The sequence below is a fragment of the Scyliorhinus torazame genome, chromosome 6 (genome assembly GCF_047496885.1).
Source record: "Scyliorhinus torazame isolate Kashiwa2021f chromosome 6, sScyTor2.1, whole genome shotgun sequence".
Taxonomy (NCBI): Eukaryota; Metazoa; Chordata; class Chondrichthyes; order Carcharhiniformes; family Scyliorhinidae; genus Scyliorhinus; species Scyliorhinus torazame.
In genome coordinates, this window is record NC_092712.1 from 8,772,699 (window position 1) to 8,798,864 (window position 26,166).

The 26,166-nt window shown below is 59.3% G+C and overlaps 1 protein-coding gene across 3 annotated transcripts in view; it reads left to right on the top strand.

Annotated features, from left to right (window-relative positions):
- Window positions 1-26,166, top strand: part of LOC140424663 (uncharacterized) — a 96,740-nt gene that overhangs the window by 56,937 nt on the left and 13,637 nt on the right. The window lies entirely within an intron of this gene.

Here is a 26,166-nt window from a genome sequence, read left to right on the forward strand (position 1 = left end):
TTGAGTGCACTCCCGGGGTAGACAGCGAGCTGAGCGCACTCCCGGTGTAGACAGCGAGCTGAATGCACTCCCGGTGTACACAGCGAGCTGAGTGTACTCCCGGTGTAGACAGCGAGCTGAGGGTACTCCCGGTGTAGACAGCGAGCTGAATGCACTCCCGCTGTAGACAGCGAGCTGAGTGCACTCCCGGTGTAGACAGGGAGCTGAGTGCACTCCCGGTGTAGACAGCGAGCTGAGTGCACTCCCGGTGTAGACAGCGAGCTGAATGCACTCCCGCTGTAGACAGCGAGCTGAGTGCTCTCCCGGTGTAGACAGCGAGCTGGGTGCACTCTCGGTGTGGACAGCGAGCTGAGTGCACTCCCGGTGTAGACAGCGAGCTGAGCGCACTCCCGGGGTAGACAGCGAGCTGAGCGCACTCCCGGTGTAGACAGCGAGCTGAGCGCACAACCGGTGTAGACACCGAACTGAGCGCACTCCCGGTGTAGACAGCGAGCTGAGCGCACTCCCGGTGTAGACAGCGAGCTGAGCGCACTCCCGGTGTAGACAGCGAGCTGAGCGCACTCCCGGTGTAGACAGCGAGCTGAGCGCACTCCCGGTGTAGACAGCGAGCTGGGCACACTCCCGGTGTAGACAGCGAGCTGAGTGCACTCCCGGTGTAGACAGCGAGCTGAACGCACTCCCGGTGTAGACAGCAAGCTGAGTGTACTCCTGGTATAGACAGCGAGCTGAGTGCAATCCCGGTGTAGACAGCGAGCGGAGTGCACACCCGGTGTAGACAGCGAGCTGAGTGCACTCCCGGTGTAGACAGCTAGCTGACTGCACTCCCGGTGTCGACAGCGAGCTGAATGCACTCCCGGTGTAGACAGCGAGCTGGGTGCACTTCCGGTGTAGACAGCGAGCTGAGTGCACACCCGGTGTAGACAGCGAGCTGAGTGCACTCCCGGTGTAGACAGCGAGCTGAGTGCACTCCCGGTGTAGACAGCGAGCGGAGTGCACACCCGGTGTAGACAGCGAGCTGAGTGCACTCCCGGTGTAGACAGCGAGCTGAATGCACTCCCGGTGTAGACAGCGAGCTGGGTGCACTTCCGGTGTAGACAGCGAGCTGAGTGCACTCCCGGTGTAGACAGCGAGCTGAATGCACTCCCGGTGTAGACAGCGAGCTGAGTGCACTCCCGGTGTAGACAGCGAGCTGAATGCACTCCCGGTGTAGACAGCGAGCTGAGTGCACTCCCGGTGTAGACAGCGAGCGGAGTGCACTCCCGGTGTAGACAGCGAGCTGAATGCACTCGCAGTGTAGACAGCGAGCTGAATGCACTCCCGGTGTCGACAGCGAGCTGAATGCACTCCCGGTGTAGACAGCGAGCTGGGTGCACTTCCGGTGTAGACAGCGAGCTGAGTGCACTCCCAGTGTAGACAGCGAGCTGAATGCACTCCCGGTGTAGACAGCGAGCTGAATGCACTCCCGGTGTAGACAGCGAGCTGAGTGCACTCCCGGTGTACACAGCGAGCTGAGTGCACTCCCGGTGTAGACAGCGAGCTGAATGCACTCCCGGTGTAGACAGCGAGCTGAGTGCACTCCCGGTGTAGACAGCGAGCTGAGTGCACTCCCGGGGTAGACAGCGAGCTGAGTGCACTCCCGGTGTAGACAGCGAGCTGAGTGCACTCCCGGTGTAGACAGCGAGCTGAGCGCACTCCCGGTGTAGACAGGGAGCTGAGTGTACTCCCGGTGTAGACAGCGAGCTGAGTGCACTCCCGGTGTAGACAGCGAGCTGAATGCACTCGCGGTGTAGACAGCGAGCTGACTGCACTCCCGGTGTAGACAGCGAGCTGAATGCACTCCCGGTGTAGACAGCGAGCTGAGTGCACTCCCGGTGTAGACAGCGAGCTGAATGCACTCCCGGTGTCGACAGCGAGCTGAATGCACTCCCGGTGTAGACAGCGAGCTGGGTGCACTTCCGGTGTAGACAGCGAGCTGAATGCACTCCCGGTGTAGACAGCGAGTTGAGTGCACTCCCGGTGTACACAGCGAGCTGAGTGCACTCCCGGTGTAGACAGCGAGCTGAATGCACTCCCGGTGTAGACAGCGAGCTGAGTGCACTCCCGGTGTAGACAGCGAGCTGAGTGCACTCCCGGGGTAGACAGCGAGCTGAGTGCACTCCCGGTGTAGACAGCGAGCTGAGTGCACTCCCGGTGTAGACAGCGAGCTGAGCGCACTCCCGGTGTAGACAGGGAGCTGAGTGTACTCCCGGTGTAGACAGCGAGCTGAGTGCACTCCCGGTGTAGACAGCGAGCTGAATGCACTCGCGGTGTAGACAGCGAGCTGACTGCACTCCCGGTGTAGACAGCGAGCTGAATGCACTCCCGGTGTAGACAGCGAGCTGAGTGCACTCCCGGTGTAGACAGCGAGCTGAATGCACTCCCGGTGTCGACAGCGAGCTGAATGCACTCCCGGTATAGACAGCGAGCTGGGTGCACTTCCGGTGTAGACAGCGAGCTGAGTGCACTCCCGGTGTAGACAGCGAGCTGAGTGCACTCCCGGTGTAGACAGCGAGCTGACTGCACTCCCGGTGTAGACAGCGAGCTGAGTGCACTCCCGGTGTAGACAGCGAGCTGAGTGCACTCCCGGTGTAGACAGCGAGCTGAGTGCACTCCCGGTGTAGACAGCGAGCTGAATGCACTCCCGGTGTAGACAGCGAGCTGAGTGCACTCCCGGTGTAGACAGCGAGCTGAGTGCACTCCCGGTGTAGACAGCGAGCTGAATGCACTCCCGGTGTAGACAGCGAGCTGAGTGCACTCCCGGTGGAGACAGCGAGCTGAGTGCACTCCTGGTGTAGACAGCGAGCTGAATGCACTCCCGGTGTAGAAAGCGAGCTGAGTGCACTCCCGGTGTAGACAGCGAGCTGAATGCACTCGCGGTGTAGACAGCGAGCTGACTGCACTCCCGGTGTCGACAGCGAGCTGAATGCACTCCCGGTGTAGACAGCGAGCTGGGTGCACTTCCGGTGTAGACAGCGAGCTGAGTGCACTCCCGGTGTAGACAGCGAGCTGGGTGCACTCTCGGTATAGACAGCGAGCTGAATGCACTCCCGGTGTAGACAGCGAGCTGAATGCACTCCCGGTGTAGACAGGAAGCTGAATGAACTCCCGGTGTAGACAGCGAGCTGAATGCACTCCCGGTGTAGACAGCGAGCTGAGTGCACTCCCGGTGTAGACAGCGAGCTGAATGCACTCCCGGTGTAGACAGCGATCTGTGTGCACTCCCGGTGTAGACAGCGAGCTGAGTGTACTCCCGGTGTAGACAGCGAGATGAATGCACTCCCGGTGTAGACAGCGAGCTGAAGGCACTCCCGGTGTAGACAGCGAGCTGAATGCACTCCCGGTGTTGACAGCGAGCTGAATGCACTCCCGGTGTAGACAGCGAGCTGAGTGCACTCCCGGTGTAGACAGCGAGCTGAATGCACTCCCGGTGTAGACAGCGAGCTGAATGCACTCCCGGTGTAGACAGCGAGCTGAGTGCACTCCCGGTGGAGACAGCGAGCTGAATGCACTCCCGGTGTAGAGAGCGAGCTGACTGCACTCCCGGTGTCGACAGCGAGCTGAATGCACTCCCGATGTAGACAGCGAGCTGGGTGCACTTCCGGTGTAGACAGCGAACTGAGTGCACTCCCGGTGTAGACAGCGAGCTGAGTGCACTCCCGGTGTAGACAGCGAGCTGAATGCACTCCCGGTGTAGACACCGAGCTGAGTGCACTCCCGGTGTAGACAGCGAGCTGTGTGCACTCCCGGTGTAGACAGTGAGCTGAATGCACTCCCGGTGTAGACAGCGAGCTGAGTGCACTCCCGGTGTAGACAGCGAGCTGGGTGCACTTCCGGTGTAGACCGCGAGCTGAATGCACTCTCGGTGTAGACAGCGAGCTGCATGCACTCCTGGTGTAGACAGCGAGCTGAGTGCACTCCCGGTGTAGACAGCGAGCTGAGTGCACTCCCGGTGTAGACAGCGAGCTGAATGCACTCTCGGTGTAGACAGCGAGCTGCATGCACTCCTGGTGTAGACAGCGAGCTGCATGCACTCCCGGTGTAGACAGCGAGCTGAGTGCACTCACGGTGTAGACAGCGAGATGAATGCACTCCCGGTGTAGACAGCGAGCTGACTGCACTCCCGGTGTCGACAGCGAGCTGAATGCAATCCCGGTGCAGACAGCGAGCTGGGTGCACTTCCGGTGTAGACAGCGAGCTGAGTGCACTCCCGGTGTAGACAGCGAGCTGAGTGCACACTCGGTGTAGACAGCGAGCTGAATGCACTCGCGGTGTAGACAGCGAGCTGACTCCACTCCCGGTGTCGACAGCGAGCTGAGTGCACTCCCGGTGTAGACAGCGAACTGAGTGCACTCCCGGTGTAGACAGCGAGCTGAGTGCACCCTCGGTGTAGACAGCGAGCTGGGTGCACTCCCAGTGTAGACAGCGAGCTGAGTGCACTTCCAGTGTAGACAGCGAGCTGAGTGCACTCCCGGTGTAGACAGCGAGCGGAGTGCACTCCCGGTGTAGACAGCGAGCTGAATGCACTCCCGGTGTAGACAGCGAGATGACTGCACTCCCGGTGTCGACAGCGAGCTGAGTGCACTCCCGGTGTAGACAGCGAGCTGAGTGCACTCCCGGTGGAGACAGCGAGCTGAATGCACTCCCGGTGTAGAGAGCGAGCTGACTGCACTCCCGGTGTCGACAGCGAGCTGAATGCACTCCCGATGTAGACAGCGAGCTGGGTGCACTTCCGGTGTAGACAGCGAGCTGAGTGCACTCCCGGTGTAGACAGCGAGCTGAGTGCACTCCCGGTGTAGACAGCGAGCTGAATGCACTCCCGGTGTAGACACCGAGCTGAGTGCACTCCCGGTGTAGACAGCGAGCTGTGTGCACTCCCGGTGTAGACAGTGAGCTGAATGCACTCCCGGTGTAGACAGCGAGCTGAGTGCACTCCCGGTGTAGACAGCGAGCTGAGTGCACTCCCGGTGTAGACAGCGAGCGGAGTGCACTCCCGGTGTAGACAGCGAGCTGAATGCACTCCCGGTGTAGACAGCGAGATGACTGCACTACCGGTGTCGACAGCGAGCTGAGTGCACTCCCGGTGTAGACAGCGAGCTGAGTGCACTCCCGGTGGAGACAGCGAGCTGAATGCACTCCCGGTGGAGAGAGCGAGCTGACTGCACTCCCGGTGTCGACAGCGAGCTGAATGCACTCCCGATGTAGACAGCGAGCTGGGTGCACTTCCGGTGTAGACAGCGAGCTGAGTGCACTCCCGGTGTAGACAGCGAGCTGAGTGCACTCCCGGTGTAGACAGCGAGCTGGGTGCACTCTCGGTGTGGACAGCGAGCTGAGTGCACTCCCGGTGTAGACAGCGAGCTGAGCGCACTCCCGGGGTAGACAGCGAGCTGAGCGCACTCCCGGTGTAGACAGCGAGCTGAGCGCACAACCGGTGTAGACACCGAACTGAGCGCACTCCCGGTGTAGACAGCGAGCTGAGCGCACTCCCGGTGTAGACAGCGAGCTGAGCGCACTCCCGGTGTAGACAGCGAGCTGAGCGCACTCCCGGTGTAGACAGCGAGCTGAGCGCACTCCCGGTGTAGACAGCGAGCTGGGCACACTCCCGGTGTAGACAGCGAGCTGAGTGCACTCCCGGTGTAGACAGCGAGCTGAACGCACTCCCGGTGTAGACAGCAAGCTGAGTGTACTCCTGGTATAGACAGCGAGCTGAGTGCAATCCCGGTGTAGACAGCGAGCGGAGTGCACACCCGGTGTAGACAGCGAGCTGAGTGCACTCCCGGTGTAGACAGCTAGCTGACTGCACTCCCGGTGTCGACAGCGAGCTGAATGCACTCCCGGTGTAGACAGCGAGCTGGGTGCACTTCCGGTGTAGACAGCGAGCTGAGTGCACACCCGGTGTAGACAGCGAGCTGAGTGCACTCCCGGTGTAGACAGCGAGCTGAGTGCACTCCCGGTGTAGACAGCGAGCGGAGTGCACACCCGGTGTAGACAGCGAGCTGAGTGCACTCCCGGTGTAGACAGCGAGCTGAATGCACTCCCGGTGTAGACAGCGAGCTGGGTGCACTTCCGGTGTAGACAGCGAGCTGAGTGCACTCCCGGTGTAGACAGCGAGCTGAATGCACTCCCGGTGTAGACAGCGAGCTGAGTGCACTCCCGGTGTAGACAGCGAGCTGAGTGCACTCCCGGTGTAGACAGCGAGCTGAATGCACTCCCGGTGTAGACAGCGAGCTGAGTGCACTCCCGGTGTAGACAGCGAGCGGAGTGCACTCCCGGTGTAGACAGCGAGCTGAATGCACTCGCAGTGTAGACAGCGAGCTGAATGCACTCCCGGTGTCGACAGCGAGCTGAATGCACTCCCGGTGTAGACAGCGAGCTGGGTGCACTTCCGGTGTAGAAAGCGAGCTGAGTGCACTCCCGGTGTAGACAGCGAGCTGAATGCACTCGCGGTGTAGACAGCGAGCTGACTGCACTCCCGGTGTCGACAGCGAGCTGAATGCACTCCCGGTGTAGACAGCGAGCTGGGTGCACTTCCGGTGTAGACAGCGAGCTGACTGCACTCCCGGTGTCGACAGCGAGCTGAATGCACTCCCGGTGTAGACAGCGAGCTGAGTGCACTCCCGGTGTAGACAGCGAGCTGGGTGCACTCCCGGTATAGACAGCGAGCTGAATGCACTCCCGGTGTAGACAGCGAGCTGAATGCACTCCCGGTGTAGACAGGAAGCTGAATGAACTCCCGGTGTAGACAGCGAGCTGAATGCACTCCCGGTGTAGACAGCGAGCTGAGTGCACTCCCGGTGTAGACAGCGAGCTGAATGCACTCCCGGTGTAGACAGCGATCTGTGTGCACTCCCGGTGTAGACAGCGAGCTGAGTGTACTCCCGGTGTAGACAGCGAGATGAATGCACTCCCGGTGTAGACAGCGAGCTGAATGCACTCCCGGTGTAGACAGCGAGCTGAATGCACTCCCGGTGTTGACAGCGAGCTGAATGCACTCCCGGTGTAGACAGCGAGCTGAGTGCACTCCCGGTGTAGACAGCGAGCTGAATGCACTCCCGGTGTAGACAGCGAGCTGAATGCACTCCCGGTGTAGACAGCGAGCTGAGTGCACTCCCGGTGGAGACAGCGAGCTGAATGCACTCCCGGTGTAGAGAGCGAGCTGACTGCACTCCCGGTGTCGACAGCGAGCTGAATGCACTCCCGATGTAGACAGCGAGCTGGGTGCACTTCCGGTGTAGACAGCGAGCTGAGTGCACTCCCGGTGTAGACAGCGAGCTGAGTGCACTCCCGGTGTAGACAGCGAGCTGAATGCACTCCCGGTGTAGACACCGAGCTGAGTGCACTCCCGGTGTAGACAGCGAGCTGTGTGCACTCCCGGTGTAGACAGTGAGCTGAATGCACTCCCGGTGTAGACAGCGAGCTGAGTGCACTCCCGGTGTAGACAGCGAGCTGGGTGCACTTCCGGTGTAGACCGCGAGCTGAATGCACTCTCGGTGTAGACAGCGAGCTGCATGCACTCCTGGTGTAGACAGCGAGCTGAGTGCACTCCCGGTGTAGACAGCGAGCTGAGTGCACTCCCGGTGTAGACAGCGAGCTGAATGCACTCTCGGTGTAGACAGCGAGCTGCATGCACTCCTGGTGTAGACAGCGAGCTGCATGCACTCCCGGTGTAGACAGCGAGCTGAGTGCACTCACGGTGTAGACAGCGAGATGAATGCACTCCCGGTGTAGACAGCGAGCTGACTGCACTCCCGGTGTCGACAGCGAGCTGAATGCAATCCCGGTGCAGACAGCGAGCTGGGTGCACTTCCGGTGTAGACAGCGAGCTGAGTGCACTCCCGGTGTAGACAGCGAGCTGAGTGCACACTCGGTGTAGACAGCGAGCTGAATGCACTCGCGGTGTAGACAGCGAGCTGACTCCACTCCCGGTGTCGACAGCGAGCTGAGTGCACTCCCGGTGTAGACAGCGAACTGAGTGCACTCCCGGTGTAGACAGCGAGCTGAGTGCACCCTCGGTGTAGACAGCGAGCTGGGTGCACTCCCAGTGTAGACAGAGAGCTGAGTGCACTTCCAGTGTAGACAGCGAGCTGAGTGCACTCCCGGTGTAGACAGCGAGCGGAGTGCACTCCCGGTGTAGACAGCGAGCTGAATGCACTCCCGGTGTAGACAGCGAGATGACTGCACTCCCGGTGTCGACAGCGAGCTGAGTGCACTCCCGGTGTAGACAGCGAGCTGAGTGCACTCCCGGTGGAGACAGCGAGCTGAATGCACTCCCGGTGTAGAGAGCGAGCTGACTGCACTCCCGGTGTCGACAGCGAGCTGAATGCACTCCCGATGTAGACAGCGAGCTGGGTGCACTTCCGGTGTAGACAGCGAGCTGAGTGCACTCCCGGTGTAGACAGCGAGCTGAGTGCACTCCCGGTGTAGACAGCGAGCTGAATGCACTCCCGGTGTAGACACCGAGCTGAGTGCACTCCCGGTGTAGACAGCGAGCTGTGTGCACTCCCGGTGTAGACAGTGAGCTGAATGCACTCCCGGTGTAGACAGCGAGCTGAGTGCACTCCCGGTGTAGACAGCGAGCTGAGTGCACTCCCGGTGTAGACAGCGAGCGGAGTGCACTCCCGGTGTAGACAGCGAGCTGAATGCACTCCCGGTGTAGACAGCGAGATGACTGCACTCCCGGTGTCGACAGCGAGCTGAGTGCACTCCCGGTGTAGACAGCGAGCTGAGTGCACTCCCGGTGGAGACAGCTAGCTGAATGCACTCCCGGTGTAGAGAGCGAGCTGACTGCACTCCCGGTGTCGACAGCGAGCTGAATGCACTCCCGATGTAGACAGCGAGCTGGGTGCACTTCCGGTGTAGACAGCGAGCTGAGTGCACTCCCGGTGTAGACAGCGAGCTGAGTGCACTCCCGGTGTAGACAGCGAGCTGAATGCACTCCCGGTGTAGACACCGAGCTGAGTGCACTCCCGGTGTAGACAGCGAGCTGTGTGCACTCCCGGTGTAGACAGTGAGCTGAATGCACTCCCGGTGTAGACAGCGAGCTGAGTGCACTCCCGGTGTAGACAGCGAGCTGGGTGCACTTCCGGTGTAGTCCGCGAGCTGAATGCACTCTCGGTGTAGACAGCGAGCTGCATGCACTCCTGGTGTAGACAGCGAGCTGAGTGCACTCCCGGTGTAGACAGCGAGCTGAGTGCACTCCCGGTGTAGACAGCGAGCTGAATGCACTCTCGGTGTAGACAGCGAGCTGCATGCACTCCTGGTGCAGACAGAGAGCTGCATGCACTCCCGGTGTAGACAGCGAGCTGAGTGCACTCACGGTGTAGACAGCGAGATGAATGCACTCCCGGTGTAGACAGCGAGCTGCATGCACTCCCGGTGTAGACAGCGAGCTGACTGCACTCCCGGTGTCGACAGCGAGCTGAATGCAATCCCGGTGCAGACAGCGAGCTGGGTGCACTTCCGGTGTAGACAGCGAGCTGAGTGCACTCCCGGTGTAGACAGCGAGCTGAGTGCACACTCGGTGTAGACAGCGAGCTGAATGCACTCCCGGTGTAGACAGCGAGCTGAATGCACTCCCGGTGTAGACAGCGAGCTGGGTGCACTTCCGGTGTAGACAGCGAGCTGACTCCACTCCCGGTGTCGACAGCGAGCTGAGTGCACTCCCGGTGTAGACAGCGAACTGAGTGCACTCCCGGTGTAGACAGCGAGCTGAGTGCACCCTCGGTGTCGACAGCGAGCTGAGTGCACTCCCGGTGTAGACAGCGAACTGAGTGCACTCCCGGTGTAGACAGCGAGCTGAGTGCACCCTCGGTGTAGACAGCGAGCTGGGTGCACTCCCAGTGTAGACAGCGAGCTGAGTGCACTTCCGGTGTAGACAGCGAGCTGAGTGCACTCCCGGTGTAGACAGCGAGCGGAGTGCACTCCCGGTGTAGACAGCGAGCTGAATGCACTCCCGGTGTAGACAGCGAGATGACTGCACGCCCGGTGTCGACAGCGAGCTGAGTGCACTCCCGGTGTAGACAGCGAGCTGAGTGCACTCCCGGTGTAGACAGCGAGCTGAGTGCACTCTCGGTGTAGACAGCGAGCTGAGTGCACTCCCGGTGTAGACAGCGAGCTGAGTGCACTCCCGGTGTAGACAGCGAGCTGAGTGCACTCCCGGTGTAGACAGCGAGCGGAGTGCACTCCCGGTGTAGACAGCGAGCTGAGTGCACTCCCGGTGTAGGCAGCGAGCTGAGTGCACTCCCGGTGTAGACAGCGAGCTGAATGCACTCCCGGTGGAGACAGCGAGCAGAATGCACTCCCGGTGTAGACAGCGAGCAGAATGCACTCCCGGTGCAGACAGCGAGCTGAGTGCACTCCCGGTGTAGACAGTGAGCTGAGTGCACTCCCTGTGTAGACAGCGAGCTGAGTGCACTCACGGTGTAGACAGCGAGCTGAATGCAATCCCGGTGCAGACAGCGAGCTGGGTGCACTTCCGGTGTAGACAGCGAGCTGAGTGCACTCCCGGTGTAGACAGCGAGCTGAGTGCACACTCGGTGTAGACAGCGAGCTGAATGCACTCGCGGTGTAGACAGCGAGCTGACTCCACTCCCGGTGTCGACAGCGAGCTGAGTGCACTCCCGGTGTAGACAGCGAACTGAGTGCACTCCCGGTGTAGACAGCGAGCTGAGTGCACCCTCGGTGTAGACAGCGAGCTGGGTGCACTCCCAGTGTAGACAGCGAGCTGAGTGCACTTCCAGTGTAGACAGCGAGCTGAGTGCACTCCCGGTGTAGACAGCGAGCGGAGTGCACTCCCGGTGTAGACAGCGAGCTGAATGCACTCCCGGTGTAGACAGCGAGATGACTGCACTCCCGGTGTCGACAGCGAGCTGAGTGCACTCCCGGTGTAGACAGCGAGCTGAGTGCACTCCCGGTGTAGACAGCGAGCTGAGTGCACTCTCGGTGTAGACAGCGAGCTGAGTGCACTCCCGGTGTAGACAGCGAGCTGAGTGCACTCCCGGTGTAGACAGCGAGCTGAGTGCACTCCCGGTGTAGACAGCGAGCGGAGTGCACTCCCGGTGTAGACAGCGAGCTGAGTGCACTCCCGGTGTAGACAGCGAGCTGAGTGCACTCCCGGTGTAGACAGCGAGCTGAATGCACTCCCGGTGGAGACAGCGAGCAGAATGCACTCCAGGTGTAGACAGCGAGCAGAATGCACTCCCGGTGCAGACAGCGAGCTGAGTGCACTCCCGGTGTAGACAGTGAGCTGAGTGCACTCCCTGTGTAGACAGCGAGCTGAGTGCACTCACGGTGTAGACAGCGAGCTGAATGCACTCCCGGTGGAGACAGCGAGCAGAATGCACTCCCCATGTGGACAGCGAGCTGAATGTACTCCCGGTGTAGACAGCGAGCTGAGTGCACTCCCGGTGTAGACAGCGAGCTGAGTGCACTCCCGGTGTAGACAGTGAGCTGAACGCACTCCCGGTGTAGACAGCGAGCTGAATGCACTCTTGTTGTAGACAGCGAGCTGAATGCACTCCCGGTGTAGACAGCGAGCTGAGTGCACTCCCGGTGTAGACTGCGAGCTGGGTGCACTCTCGGTGTAGACAGCGAGCTGAGTGCACCCCCGGTGCAGACAGCGAGCTGAGCGCACTCCCGGGGTAGACAGCGAGCTGAGCGCACTCCCGGTGTAGACAGCGAGCTGAATGCACTCCCGGTGTAGACAGTGAGCTGAGTGCACTCCCTGTGTAGACAGCGAGCTGAGTGCACCCCCGGTGCAGACAGCGAGCTGAGCGCACTCCCGGGGTAGACAGCGAGCTGAGCGCACTCCCGGTGTAGACAGCGAGCTGACTGGACTCCCGGTGTAGACAGCGTGTTGAGTGCCCTCCGGGTGTAGATAGCGAGCTGAATGCACTCCCGGTGTACACAGCGAGCTGAGTGCTCTCCCGGTGTAGACAGCGAGCTGAGCGCACACCCGGTGTAGACAGCGAACTGAGCGCACTCCCGGTGTAGACAGCGAGCTGAGCGCACTCCCGGTGTAGACAGCGAGCTGAGCGCACTCCCGGTGTAGACAGCGAGCTGAGCGCACTCCCGGTGTAGACAGCGAGCTGAGCGCACTCCCGGTGTAGACATCGAGCTGGGCGCACTCCCGGTGTAGACAGCGAGCTGAGTGCACTCCCGGTGAAGACAGCGAGCTGAACGCACTCCCGGTGTAGACAGCAAGCTGAGTCTAATCCTGGTATAGACAGCGAGCTGAGTGCACTACCGGTGTAGACAGCGAGCTGGGTGCACTCTCGGTGTAGACATTGAGCTGAGTGCACTCCCGGTGTAGACAGCGAGCTGAATGCACTCACGGTGTAGACAGCGAGCTGACTGCACTCCCGGTGTCGACAGCGAGCTGAATGCACTCCCGGTGTAGACAGCGAGCTGACTGCACTCCCGGTGTCGACAGCGAGCTGAATGCACTCCCGGTGTAGACAGCGAGCTGCGTGCACTTCCGGTGTAGACAGCGAGCTGAGTGCACTCCCGGTGTAGACAGGGAGCTGAGTGTACTCGCGGTGTAGACAGCGAGCTGAGTGCACTCCCGGTGTAGACAGCGAGCTGAGTGCACTCCCGGTGTAGACAGCGAGCTGAATGCACTCCCGGTGGAGACAGCGAGCAGAATGCACTCCCGGTGTAGACAGCGAGCAGAATGCACTCCCGGTGCAGACAGCGAGCTGAGTGCACTCCCGGTGTAGACAGTGAGCTGAGTGCACTCCCTGTGTAGACAGCGAGCTGAGTGCACTCACGGTGGAGACAGCGAGCAGAATGCACTCCCCATGTGGACAGCGAGCTGAATGCACTCCCGGTGTAGACAGCGAGCTGAGTGCACTCCCGGTGTAGACAGCGAGCTGAGTGCACTCCCGGTGTAGACAGTGAGCTGAACGCACTCCCGGTGTAGACAGCGAGCTGAATGCACTCTTGTTGTAGACAGCGAGCTGAATGCACTCCCGGTCTAGACAGTGAGCTGAGTGAACTCCCGGTCTAGACAGTGAGCTGAGTGCACTCCCGGTGTAGACAGCGAGCTGAGTGCACTCCCGGTGTAGACAGCGACCTGAGTGCACTCCCGGTGTAGACTGCGAGCTGAGTGCACTCCCGGTGTAGACAGCGAGCTGCGTGCACTCTCGGTGTAGACAGCGAGCTGAGTGCACTCCCGGTGCAGACAGCGAGCTGAGCGCACTCCCGGGGCAGACAGCGAGCTGAGCGCACTCCCGGGGTAGACAGCGAGCTGTGCGCACTCCCGGTGTAGACAGCGAGCTGACTGCACTCCCGGTGTAGACAGCGTGTTGAGTGCCCTCCGGGTGTAGACAGCGAGCTGAATGCACTCCCGGTGTACACAGCGAGCTGAGTGCTCTCCTGGTGTAGACAGCGAGCTGGGTGCACTCTCGGTGTAGACAGCGAGCTGAGTGCACTCCCGGTGTAGACAGCGAGCTGAGCGCACTCCCGGGGTAGACAGCGAGCTGAGCGCACTCCCGGTGTAGACAGCGAGCTGAGCGCACACCCGGTGTAGACAGCGAACTGAGCGCACTCCCGGTGTAGACAGCGAGCTGAGCGCACTCCCGGTGTAGACAGCGAGCTGAGCGCACTCCCGGTGTAGACAGCGAGATGAGCGCACTCCCGGTGTAGACAGCGAGCTGAGCGCACTCCCGGTGTAGACAGCGAGCTGGGCGCACTCCCGGTGTAGACAGCGAGCTGAGTGCACTCCCGGTGTAGACAGCGAGCTGAACGCACTCCCGGTGTAGACAGCAAGCTGAGTGTAATCCTGGTATAGACAGCGAGCTGAGTGCACTCCCGGTGTAGACAGCGAGCTGGGTGCACTCTCGGTGTAGACATTGAGCTGAGTGCACTCCCGGTGTAGACAGCGAGCTGAATGCACTCCCGGTGTAGACAGCGAGCTGACTGCACTCCCGGTGTCGACAGCGAGCTGAATGCACTCCCGGTGTAGACAGCGAGCTGGGTGCACTTCCGGTGTAGACAGCGAGCTGAGTGCACTCCCGGTGTAGACAGGGAGCTGAGTGTACTCCCGGTGTAGACAGCGAGCTGAGTGCACTCCCGGTGTAGACAGCGAGCTGGGTACACTTCCGGTGTAGACAGCGAGCTGAGTGCACTCCCGGTGTAGACTGCGAGCTGAGTGCACTCCCGGTGTAGACAGCGAGCGGAGTGCACTCCCGGTGTAGACAGCGAGCTGGGTGCACTCCCGGTGTAGAAAGCGAGCTGAGTGCACTCCCGGTGTAGACAGCGAGCTGAATGCACTCGCGGTGTAGACAGCGAGCTGACTGCACTCCCGGTGTCGACAGCGAGCTGAATGCACTCCCGGTGTAGACAGCGAGCTGGGTGCACTTCCGGTGTAGACAGCGAGCTGAGTGCACTCCCGGTGTAGACAGCGAGATGGGTGCACTCCCGGTGTAGACAGCGAGCTGAATGCACTCCCGGTGTAGACAGCGAGCTGAGTGCACTCCCGGTGTAGACAGCGAGCTGGGTGCACTTCCAGTGTACACAGCGAGTTGAATGCACTCCCGGTGTAGACAGCGAGCTGAATGCACTCCCGGTGTAGACAGCGAGCTGAGTGCACTCCCGGTGTCGACAGCGAGCTGAATGCACTCCCAGTGTAGACAGCGAGCTGAGTGCACTCCCGGTGTAGACAGCGAGCTGAATGCACTCTCAGTGTAGACAGCGAGCTGAATACACTCCCGTTGTAGACAGCGAGCTGAGTGCACTACCGGTGTAGACAGCGAGCTGAGTGTACTCCCGGTGCAGACAGCGAGTTGAATGCACTCCCGGTGTAGACAGCGAGCTGAATGCTCTTCCGGTGTAGACAGCGAGCTGAGTGCACTCCCAGTGTAGACAGCGAGTTGAATGCACTCCCGGTGTAGACAGCGAGCTGAGTGCACTCCCGGTGTAGACAGCGAGCTGAGTGAACTCCCGGTGTAGAGAGCGAGCTGAGTGCACTCCCGGTGTAGACAGCGAGCTGAATGCACTCCCGGTGTAGACAGCGAGCTGAATGCACTCCCGGTGTAGACAGCGAGCTGAGTGCACTCCCGGTGTAGACAGTGAGCTGAGTGCACTCCCGGTGTAGACAGCGAGCTGAGTGCACTCCCGGTGTAGACAGCGAGCTGAGTGCACTCACTGTGTAGACAGCGAGCTGAATGCACTCCCGGTGTAGACAGCGAGCTGAATGCACTCCCGGTGTAGACAGCGAGCTGAATGCACTCCCGGTGTAGACAGCGAGCTGAGTGCACTCCAAGTGTAGACAGCGAGCTGAATGCACTCCCGGTGTAGGCAGCGAGCTGAGTGCACTCCCGGTGTAGACAGCGAACTGAGTGCACTCCCGGTGTAGACAGCGAGCTGAATGCACTCCCGGTGTAGACAGCGATCTGAGTGCACTCCCGGTGTAGACAGCGAGCTGAGTGCACTGCCGGTGCAGACAGCGAGCTGAGCGCACTCCCAGGGTAGACAGCGAGCTGAGCGCACTCCTGGTGTAGACAGCGAGCTGAGCGCACTCCCGTTGTAGACAGCGAGCTGAGCGCACTCCCGGTGTAGACAGCGAGCTGAGCGCACTCCCGGTGTAGACAGCGAACTGAGTGCACTCCCGGTGTAGACAGCGAGCTGAATGCACTCCCGGTGTAGGCAGCGAGCTGAGTGCACTCCCGGTGTAGACAGCGAACTGAGTGCACTCCCGGTGTAGACAGCGAGCTGAATGCACTCCCGGTGTAGACAGCGAGCTGAGTGCACTCCCGGTGTAGACAGCGAGCTGAGTGCACTCCCGGTGCAGACAGCGAGCTGAGCGCACTCCCGGGGTAGACAGCGAGCTGAGCGCACTCCCGGTGTAGACAGCGAGCTGAGCGCACTCCCGTTGTAGACAGCGATCTGAGCGCACTCCCGGTGTAGACAGCGAGCTGAGCGCGCTCCCGGGATAGACAGCGAGCTGAGCGCACTCCCGGTGTAGACAGCGAGCTGAGCGCACTCCCGTTGTAGACAGCGAGCTCAGCGCACTCCCGGTGTAGACAGCGAGCTGAGCGCACTCCCGGTGTAGACAGCGAGCTGAGCGCACTCCCGGTGTAGACAGCAAGCTGAGTGCACTCCCGGTGTAGACAGCGAGCTGAGTGCACTCCCGGTGTAGACAGCGAGCTGAGCGCACTCCCGGTGTAGACAGCGAGCTGAGCGCACTCCCGGTGTAGACAGCGAGCTGAGCGCACTTCCGGTGTAGACAGCGAGCTGAGTGCACTCCCGTTGTAGACAGCGAGCGGAGTGCACTCCCGGTGTAGACAGCGAGCTGAATGCACTCGCGGTGTAGACAGCGAGCTGACTGCACTCCCGGTGTCAACAGCGAGCTGAATGCACTCCCGGTGTAGACAGCGAGCTGGGTGCACTTCCGGTGTAGACAGCGAGCTGAGTGCACTCCCGGTGTAGACAGCGAGCTGAGTGCACTCCCGGTGTAGACAGCGAGCTGAGTGCACTCCCGGTGTAGACAGCGAGCTGAGTGCACTCCCGGTGTAGACAGCGAGCTGAGTGCACTCCCGGTGTAGACAGCGAGCTGAGTGCACTCCCGGTGTGACAGCGAGCTGAGTGCACTCCCGGTGTAGACAGCGAGCTGAATGCACTCCCGGTGTAGCCAGCGAGCTGAGTGCACTCCCGGTGTCGACAGCGAGCTGAATGCACTCCCGGTGTAGACAGCAAGCTGAGTGCACTCCCGGTGTAGACAGCGAGCTGAATGCACTCTCAGTGTAGACAGCGAGCTGAATACACTCCCGGTGTAGACAGCGAGCTCAGTGCACTCCCGGTGTAGACAGCGAGCTGAGCGCACTTCCGGTGTAGACAGCGAGCTGAGTGCACTCCCGTTGTAGACAGCGAGCGGAGTGCACTCCCGGTGTAAACAGCGAGCTGAATGCACTCGCGGTGTAGACAGCGAGCTGACTGCACTCCCGGTGTCAACAGCGAGCTGAATGCACTCCCGGTGTAGACAGCGAGCTGGGTGCACTTCCGGTGTAGACAGCGAGCTGAGTGCACTCCCGGTGTAGACAGCGAGCTGAGTGCACTCCCGGTGTAGACAGCGAGCTGAGTGCACTCCCGGTGTAGACAGCGAGCTGAGTGCACTCCCGGTGTAGACAGCGAGCTGAGTGCACTCCCGGTGTAGACAGCGAGCTGAGTGCACTCCCGGTGTGACAGCGAGCTGAGTGCACTCCCGGTGTAGACAGCGAGCTGAGTGCACTCCCGGTGTAGACAGCTAGCTGAGTGCACTTCCGGTGTAGGCAGCGAGCTGAGTGCACTCCCGGTGTAGACAGCGAGCTGAGTGCACTCCCGGTGTAGACAACGAGCTGAGTGCACTCCCGGTGTAGACAGCGAGCTGAGTGCACTCCCGGTGTAGACAGCGAGCTGGGTGCACTTCCGGTGTACACAGCGAGCTGAATGCACTCCCGGTGTAGACAGCGAGCTGAATGCACTCCCGGTGTAGACAGCGAGCTGAATACACTCCCGGTGTAGACAGCGAGCTGAGTGCACTCCCGGTGTAGACAGCGAGCTGAGTGTACTCCCGGTGCAGACAGCGAGCTGAATGCACTCCCGGTGTAGACAGCGAGCTGAATGCTCTTCCGGTGTAGACAGCGAGCTGAGTGCACTCCCAGTGTAGACAGCGAGCTGAATGCACTCCCGGTGTAGACAGCGAGCTGAGTGCACTCCCGGTGTAGACAGCGAGCTGAGTGCACTCCCGGTGTAGAGAGCGAGCTGAGTGCACTCCCGGTTTAGACAGCGAGCTGAATGCACCCCCGGTGTAGACAGCGAGCTGAATGCACTCCCGGTGTAGACAGCGAGCTGAGTGCACTCCCGGTGTAGACAGTGAGCTGAGTGCACTCCCGGTGTAGACAGCGAGCTGAGTGCACTCACTGTGTAGACAGCGAGCTGAATGCACTCCCGGTGTAGACAGCGAGCTGAATGCACTCCCGGTGTAGACAGCGAGCTGAATGCACTCCCGGTGTAGACAGCGAGCTGAGTGCACTCCAAGTGTAGACAGCGAGCTGAATGCACTCCCGGTGTAGACTGCGAGCTGAGTGCACTCCCGGTGTAGACAGCGAGCTGAGTGCACTCCCGGTGTAGACAGGGTGCTGAGTGCACTCCCGGTGTAGACAGTGAGCTGAATGCACTCCCGGTGTAGACAGCGAGCTGAGTGCACTCCCGGTGTAGACAGCGAACTGAGTGAACTCCCGGTGTAGACAGCGAGCTGAATGCACTCCCGGTGTAGACAGCGAGCTGAGTGCACTCCCGGTGTAGACAGCGAGCTGAGTGCACTCCCGGTGTAGACAGCGAGCTGAGCGCACTCCCGGGGTAGACAGCGAGCTGAGCGCACTCCCGGTGTAGACAGCGAGCTGAGCGCACTCCCGTTGTAGACAGCGAGCTGAGCGCACTCCCGGTGTAGACAGCGAGCTGAGCGCACTCCCGGGATAGACAGCGAGCTGAGCGCACGCCCGGTGTAGACAGCGAGCTGAGCGCACTCCCGTTGTAGACAGCGAGCTGAGCGCACTCCCGGTGTAGACAGCGAGCTGAGCGCACTCCCGGTGTAGACAGCGAGCTGAGCGCACTCCCGGTGTAGACAGCAAGCTGAGTGCACTCTCGGTGTAGACAGCGAGCTGAGTGCACTCCCGGTGTAGACAGCGAGCTGAGCGCACTCCCGGGGTAGACAGCGAGCTGAGCGCACTCCCGGTGTAGACAGCGAGCTGAGCGCACTCCCGGTGTAGACAGCGAGCTGAGTGCACTCCCGTTGTAGACAGCGAGCGGAGTGCACTCCCGGTGTAGACAGCGAGCTGAATGCACTCGCGGTGTAGACAGCGAGCTGACTGCACTCCCGGTGTCAACAGCGAGCTGAATGCACTCCCGGTGTAGACAGCGAGCTGGGTGCACTTCCGCTGTAGACAGCGAGCTGAGTGCACTCCCGGTGTAGACAGCGAGCTGAGTGCACTCCCGGTGTAGACAGCGAGCTGAGTGCACTCCCGGTTTAGACAGCGAGCTGAGTGCACTCCCGGTGTAGACAGCGAGCTGAGTGCACTCCGGGTGTAGACAGCGAGCTGAGTGCACTCCCGGTGTGACAGCGAGCTGAGTGCACTCCCGGTGTAGACAGCGAGCTGAGTGCACTCCCGGTGTAGACAGCGAGCTGAGTGCACTTCCGGTGTAGGCAGCGAGCTGAGTGCACTCCCGGTGTAGACAGCGAGCTGAGTGCACTCCCGGTGTAGACAGCGAGCTGAGTGCACTCCCGGTGTAGACAACGAGCTGAGTGCACTCCCGGTGTAGACAGCGAGCTGAGTGCACTCCCGGTGTAGACAGCGAGCTGAATGCACTCCCGGTGTAGACAGCGAGCTGAGTGCACTCCCGGTGTAGACAGCGAACTGAATGCACTCCCGGTGTAGACAGCGAGCTGAGTGCACTCCCGGTGTAGACTGCGAGCTGAATGCACTCCCGGTGTAGACAGCGAGCTGAGTGCACTCCCGGTGTAGACAGCGAGCTGAATGCACTCCTGGTGTAGACAGCGAGCTGAGTGCACTCCCGGTGTAGACAGCGAGCTGAATGCACTCCAGGTGTAGACAGCGTGCTGAGTGCACTCCGGGTGTCGACAGCGAGCTGAATGCACTCCCGGTGTAGACAGCGAGCTGAATGCACACCCGGTGTCGACAGCAAGCTGGGTGCACCCCCGGTGTAGACAGCGAGCTGAGTGCACTCCCGGAGTAGAGAGCGAGCTGAGTGCACTCTCGGTGTTGACAGTGAGCTGAATGCACTCCCGGTGTAGACAGCGAGCTGAGTGCACTCCCGGTGTAGACAGCGAGCTGAATGCACTCCCGGTGTAGACAGCGAGCTGAGTGCACTCCCGGTGTAGACAGCGAGCTGAGTGCTCTCCCGGTGTAGACAGCGAGCGGAGTGCATTCCCGGTGTAGACAGCGAGCTGAATGCACTCCCGGTGTAGACAGCAAGCTGCGTGCACTCCCGGTGTAGACAGCGAGCTGAATGCACTCACGGTGTAGACAGCTAGCTGAGCGCACACCCGGTGTAGACAGCGAGCTGAGTGCACTCCCGGTGTAGACAGCGAGCTGAGTGCACTCCCGGAGTAGAGAGCGAGCTGAGTGCACTCCCGGTGTAGACAGCGAGCTGAATGCACTCCCGGTGTAGACAGCGAGCTGAGTGCACTCCCGGTGTAGACAGCGAGCTGAATGCACTCCCGGTGTAGACAGCGAGCTGAGTGCACTCCCGGTGTAGACAGCGAGCTGAGTGCTCACCCCGGTGTAGACAGCGAGCGGAGTGCATTCCCGGTGTAGACAGCGAGCTGAATGCACTCCCGGTGTAGACAGCAAGCTGAGTGCACTCCCGGTGTAGACAGCGAGCTGAATGCACTCACGGTGTAGACAGCTAGCTGAGCGCACACCCGGTGTAGACAGCGAGCTGAGTGCACACCCGGTGTAGACAGCGAGCTGAATGCACTCCCGGTGTAGACAGCAAGCTGCGTGCACTCCCGGTGTAGACAGCGAGCTGAATGCACTCACGGTGTAGACAGCTAGCTGAGCGCACACCCGGTGTAGACAGCGAGCTGAGTGCACTCCCGGTGTAGACAGCGAGCTGAGTGCACTCCCGGAGTAGAGAGCGAGCTGAGTGCACTCCCGGTGTAGACAGCGAGCTGAATGCACTCCCGGTGTAGACAGCGAGCTGAGTGCACTCCCGGTGTAGACAGCGAGCTGAATGCACTCCCGGTGTAGACAGCGAGCTGAGTGCACTCCCGGTGTAGACAGCGAGCTGAGTGCTCACCCCGGTGTAGACAGCGAGCGGAGTGCATTCCCGGTGTAGACAGCGAGCTGAATGCACTCCCGGTGTAGACAGCAAGCTGAGTGCACTCCCGGTGTAGACAGCGAGCTGAATGCACTCCTGGTGTAGACAGCAAGCTGAGTGCACTCCCGGTGTAGACAGCGAGCTGAATGCACTCCCGGTGTAGACAGCGAGCTGAGTGCACTCCCGGTGTAGACAGCGAGCTGAATGCACTCCCGGTGTAGACAGCGAGCTGAGTGCACTCCCGGTGTAGACAGCGAGCTGAGTGCTCACCCCGGTGTAGACAGCGAGCGGAGTGCATTCCCGGTGTAGACAGCGAGCTGAATGCACTCCCGGTGTAGACAGCAAGCTGAGTGCACTCCCGGTGTAGACAGCGAGCTGAATGCACTCCCGGTGTAGACAGCAAGCTGAGTGCACTCCCGGTGTAGACAGCAAGCTGAGTGCACTCCCGGTGTAGACAGCGAGCTGAATGCACTCCCGGTGTAGACAGCAAGCTGAGTGCACTCCCGGTGTAGACAGCGAGCTGAATGCACTCCTGGTGTAGACAGCAAGCTGAGTGCACTCCCGGTGTAGACAGCGAGCTGAATGCACTCCTGGTGTAGACAGCGAGCTGAATGCACTCCAGGTGTAGACAGCGTGCTGAGTGCACTCCGGGTGTCGACAGCGAGCTGAATGCACTCCCGGTGTAGACAGCGAGCTGAATGCACACCCGGTGTCGACAGCAAGCTGGGTGCACCCCCGGTGTAGACAGCGAGCTGAGTGCACTCCCGGAGTAGAGAGCGAGCTGAGTGCACTCCCGGTGTAGACAGCGAGCTGAATGCACTCCCGGTGTAGACAGCGAGCAGAGTGCACTCCCGGTGTAGACAGCGAGCTGAGTGCTCTCCCGGTGTAGACAGCGAGCGGAGTGCATTCCCGGTGTAGACAGCGAGCTGAATGCACTCCCGGTGTAGACAGCAAGCTGCGTGCACTCCCGGTGTAGACAGCGAGCTGAATGCACTCACGGTGTAGACAGCTAGCTGAGCGCACACCCGGTGTAGACAGCGAGCTGAGTGCACTCCCGGTGTAGACAGCGAGCTGAGTGCACTCCCGGAGTAGAGAGCGAGCTGAGTGCACTCCCGGTGTAGACAGCGAGCTGAATGCACTCCCGGTGTAGACAGCGAGCTGAGTGCACTCCCGGTGTAGACAGCGAGCTGAATGCACTCCCGGTGTAGACAGCGAGCTGAGTGCACTCCCGGTGTAGACAGCGAGCTGAGTGCTCACCCCGGTGTAGACAGCGAGCGGAGTGCATTCCCGGTGTAGACAGCGAGCTGAATGCACTCCCGGTGTAGACAGCAAGCTGAGTGCACTCCCGGTGTAGACAGCGAGCTGAATGCACTCACGGTGTAGACAGCTAGCTGAGCGCACACCCGGTGTAGACAGCGAGCTGAATGCACTCTCAGTGTAGACAGCGAGCTGAATGCACTCCTGGTGTAGACAGCGAGCTGAGTGCACTCCCGGTGTAGACAGCAAGCTGAGTGCACTCCCGGTGTAGACAGCGAGCTGAGTGCACTCCCGGTGTAGACAGCAAGCTGAGTGCACTCCCGGTGTAGACAGTGAGCTGAATGCACTCCCGGTGTAGAAAGCGAGCTGAGTGCACTCCGGGTGTAGACAGTGAGTTGAATGCACTCCCGGTGTAGACAGTGAGCTGAGTGCACTCCCGGTGTAGACAGCGAGCTGAATGCACTCCCGGTGTAGACAGCGAGCTGAGTGCACTCCCGGTGTGGACAGCAAGCTGAGTGCACTCCCGGTGTAGACAGCGAGCTGAGTGCACTCCCGTTGTAGACAGCAAGCTGAGTGCACTCCCGGTGTAGACAGTGAGCTGAGTGCACTCCCGGTGTAGACAGGGAGCTGAGTGCACTCCCGGTGTAGACAGCGAGCTGAATGCACACCCGGTGTAGACAGCGAGCTGAGTGCACTCCCGGTGTAGACATCGAGCTGAGTGCACTCCCGGTGTAGACAGCGAGCTGAGTGCACCCCCGGTGTAGACAGCAAGCTGAGTGCACTCCCGGTGTAGACAGTGAGCTGAGTGCACTCCCGGTGTAGACAGCGAGCTGAGTGCACTCCCGTTGTAGACAGCGAGCTGAGTGCACTCCCGGTTCTGCACTTTCTGTACTCCATTAATACCTCTGTTGATTTGCTCTGTTTGTATTTGCTAAAAGTCTCTCTTTTCCTTCTCTTTGCATCCTGATTGTCTCTGGTCGTCCATGGTTCTCTGGGCTTGTTAGTCCTTCCTGTTACCCTAGAGGGAACATGTTAGGCCGGCACCCTCCCCATTTCCTTTTTGAATGTCCCCCATTGCTCTTCTGTCAATTTTCCCACAAGTAACTCTTCCCAATCTACCTTGGCCTGGTCCTGCCTAATTTTGTAAAAATTTGCTCTCCACAATCCAAAACCGTTTCCTGCAATTTCTCATCTCCTTGTCCATAAACTTAAATTGTGCCATGTTGAAGTCGCTATCACCAAAATGCTCCCCCACCATCAAATGAACGACCTATCCAGCAGAGGGTAGTAGAGCAGAGCTGCTGATTTGCATACGTGCATTGTGGTCATCCTAACTTGAAGGTGTACCTGAGCAAGATACCTTAGCTGTTCAAGTGAAGACAAGCATCCAGTAGAGGGCAGTAGAGCGGAACTGCTGAATTTCGTCCGTGCATTGTAGTCATCCTAACTTGAAGGTGTACCTGAGCAAGAAAACCTAGCTGTTCAAGTGAAGACAAGCATCCAGCAGAGGGCTGTAGAGCGTAGCTGCTGATTTGCATACGTGCATTGTGGTCATCCTAACGTGAAGGTGTACCTGAGCAAGATACCCTAGCTGTTCAAGTGAAGACAAGCATCCAGTAGAGGGCAGTAGAGCGGAACTGCTGAATTTCGTCCGTGCATTGTAGTCATCCTAACTTGAAGGTGTACCTGAGCAAGAAAACCTAGCTGTTCAAGTGAAGACAAGCATCCAGCAGAGGGCTGTAGAGCGTAGCTGCTGATTTGCATACGTGCATTGTGGTCATCCTAACTTGAAGGTGTACCTGAGCAAGAGACCCTAGCTGTTCAAGTGAAGACAAGCTTCCAGCAGAGGAAACTAGAGCGGAGCTGCTGATTTGCATATGTGCATTGTGGTCATCCTAATGTGAAGGTGTACCTGAGCAAGAGACCCTAGCTTTCCAAGTGAAGACAAGCATCCAGCAGAGGGAGGTAGAGCGTAGCTGCTGATTTGCATATGTTCATTGTGGTCCTCCTAACTTGAAGGTGTACCTGAGCAAGAAAACCTAGCTGTTCAAGTGAAGACAAGCATCCAGCAGGCGGCAGTAGAGCGGAACTGCTGAATTGCACACGTGCATTGTGGTCATTCTAACTTGAAGGTGTACCTGGGCAAGAAAACCTAGCTTTTCAAGTGAATACAAGCATCCAGCAGAGGGCAGTAGAGCGCAGCTTCTGATTTGCATACGTGCATTGTGGTCATCCTAACTTGAAGGTGTACCTGAGCAAGAGACCCTAGCTGTTCAAGTGAAGACAAGCATCCAGCAGAGGGCTGTAGAGCGGAACTGCTGAATTGCATACGTGCATTGTGGTCATCCTAACTTGAAGGTGTACCTGGGCAAGAAAACCTAGCTTTTCAAGTGAATACAAGCATCAAGCAGAGGGCAGTAGAGCGCAGCTACTGATTTGCATACGTGCATTGTGGTCATCCTAACTTGAAGGTGTACCTGAGCAAGAGACCCTAGCTGTTCAAGTGAAGACAAGCATCCAGCAGAGGGCAGTAGAGCAGAGCTGCTGATTTGCATCCGTGCATTGTGGTCATCCTAACGTGAAGGTGTACCTGAGCAAGAGACCCTAGCTTTTCAAGTGAAGACAAGCATCCAGCAGAGGGAAGTAGAGCGTAGCTGCTGATTTGCATACGTTCATTGTGGTCCTCCTAACTTGAAGGTGTACCTGAGCAAGAGACCCGAGCTGTTCAAGTGAAGACAAGCATCCAGCAGACGGCAGTAGAGCGGAACTGCTGAATTGCATACGTGCATTGTGGTCATCCTAACTTGAAGGTGTACCTGGGCAAGAAAACCTAGCTTTTCAAGTGAATACAAGCATCAAGCAGAGGGCAGTAGAGCGCAGCTACTGATTTGCATACGTGCATTGTGGTCATCCTAACTTGAAGGTGTACCTGAGCAAGAGACCCTAGCTGTTCAAGTGAAGACAAGCATCCAGCAGAGGGCAGTAGAGCAGAGCTGCTGATTTGCATACGTGCATAGTGGTCCTCCTAACTTGAAGGTATACCTGAGCAAGAGACCCTAGCTGTTCAAGTGAAGACAAGCATCCAGCAGAGGGCAGTAGAGCGGAGCTGCTGATTTGCATCCGTGCATTGTGGTCATTCTAACTTGAAGGTGTACCTGAGCAAGAGTCCCTAGCTGTTCAAGTGAAGACAAGCATCCAGCAGAGGGCAGTAGAGCGGAGCTGCTGATTTGCATACTTGCATTGTGGTCATCCTAACTTGAAGGTGGACCTGATCAAGAGACCCTCGCTGTTCAAGTGAAGACAATCATCCAGCAGAGGTCAGTAGAGCGGAGCTGCTGATTTGCATACGTGCATTGTGGTCATCCTAACTTGAAGGTGTAACTGAGCAAGAGACCCTAGCTGTTCAAGTGAAGACAATCATCCAGCAGAGGGCAGTAGAGCGGGACTGCTGATTTGCATACGTGCATTGTGGTCCTCCTAACTTGAAGGTGTATCTGAGCAAGAGACCCTAGCTGTTCAAGTGAAGACAAGCATCCAGCAGAGGGCAGTAGAGCGGAGCTGCTGATTTGCATACGTGCATTGTGGTCCTCCTAACTTGAAGGTGTACCTGAGCAAGAGACCCTAGCTGTTCAAGTGAAGACAAGCATCCAGCAGAGGGCAGTAGAGCAGAGCTTCTGATTTGCATACGTGCATTGCGGTCATTCTAACTTGAAGGTGTACCTGAGCAAGAGACCCTAGCTGTTCAAGTGAAGGCAAGCATCCAGCAGAGAGCAGTAGAGCAGAGCTTCTGATTTGCATACGTGCATTGTGGTCATTCTAACTTGAAGGTGTACCTGAGCAAGAGACCCTAGCTGTTCAAGTGAAGACAAGCATCCAGCAGAGGGAAGTAGAGCAGAGCTTCTGATTTGCATACGTGCATTGTGGTCCTCCTAACTTGAAGGTGGTTTGTGGAGGAGCTGTTGTCAAGTGCCACTTAAACCCGAAACACTTCTTCAGTGTTTCCCTCCCTACCCCATCCTCTAACAAAAAAAAACAACCGCTGTAAAGATCAAGAGG